Genomic DNA, 1,266 nt, shown 5'->3' on the forward strand with positions numbered 1-1,266 from the left:
ATCTTTCCTCGTTTAAACTTGCCAACCAGGTGGTCTCGCATGCCGGATGCCAGCACTTGGGAGGCACAGGTAGGAGGGTCATGAGTTTGAAGCCCGTAAGGACAACATACTGCAATGGTCTTAAAAAACAAAGAAGCCAGCCAGGCGCTGCTGGTGGCTCACGCCTGTAATCCTAGCTACTCAAGAGGCTGAGATCTGAGGATCATGGTTCAAAGCCAGCCCGGGAGACTCTTATCTTCAATAAACCACTCAGAAAACTAGAAGTGGCGCTGTGGCTCAAGTGGTAGAACGCTAGCCTTGAGCCGAAGAGCTGAAGGACAGCACCCAGGCCCAGAGTTCAAGCCCCACGACTGACAAAAAACAAACAAAAAACAAAGAGGGCTGGGAAGGTGGCTCAGTGGTAGAGTGCTTGCTTCGCATGCATGAGGCCCTGGGTTCGATTCCTCAGCACCACAAAAGCAGAAAAAGATGGAAGTGGCACCGTGACTCAAGTGGTAGAGCATCTGCCTTGAGCTGAAGAGTTGAGGGACAGTGCTCAGGCCCAGAGTTCAAGTCCCATAACCAACAAAAAACAAAACAAAACAAAAAAACCAAAACAGAGAGCCAGGTGCTGGTGCCTCATGCCTGTAATCCTAGCTACTCAAGAGGCAGAGATCTGAGGATTGCAGTTTGAAGCTAGCCTGGGCAGGAAAAGTCCCTGAGACTCATCTCCAATAAACCACCAGAAAACCAGAAGTGACACTGTGGCTTAAGTGGTAGAGAATTATCCTTGAGCTGAAGAGCTGAGGGACAGCACCCAGGCCCAGAGTTCAAGCCCCAGGACCTACCAAAACACCCAAAAAACCACCAAACATGCCAGGCACTGGTGGCTTATGCCTGTAATCTTAGCTACTCAGGAGGCTGAGATCTGAGGATCGAGGTTCAAAGCCAGCCCAGGTAGGAAAGACCGTGAGACTCCTATCTCCAATAAACCACTAGAAAAACGGAAGTGGCGCTGTGGCTCAAGTGGTAGAGCGTTAGCTTTGAGCTAAAAAGAAGCTCAGGACAGTGCTCAGGCCAAGTTCAAGTCCCAGGCCTGACCAAAAAAAAAGTCTTCTATTCTTAGCTTATCATTCAGAGCCCTCTATGTCTCAACTTTATCTGCAGATGACCCCTTAACACTTGTCTCTTCCCGTTTTAAAACACAGGTGTCATGTCCACCATGCTCTGCATTGAGAGGGTACTCACTGCCTAGGCTATCTTTCCCCAGGTCTTCCCTCAGTCCAA

Source organism: Dipodomys merriami, unplaced genomic scaffold, assembly GCF_024711535.1.
Source record: "Dipodomys merriami isolate MVZ:Mamm:240054 unplaced genomic scaffold, mDipMer1.0.p SCAF_12, whole genome shotgun sequence".
In the NCBI taxonomy this organism is placed as follows: domain Eukaryota; kingdom Metazoa; phylum Chordata; class Mammalia; order Rodentia; family Heteromyidae; genus Dipodomys; species Dipodomys merriami.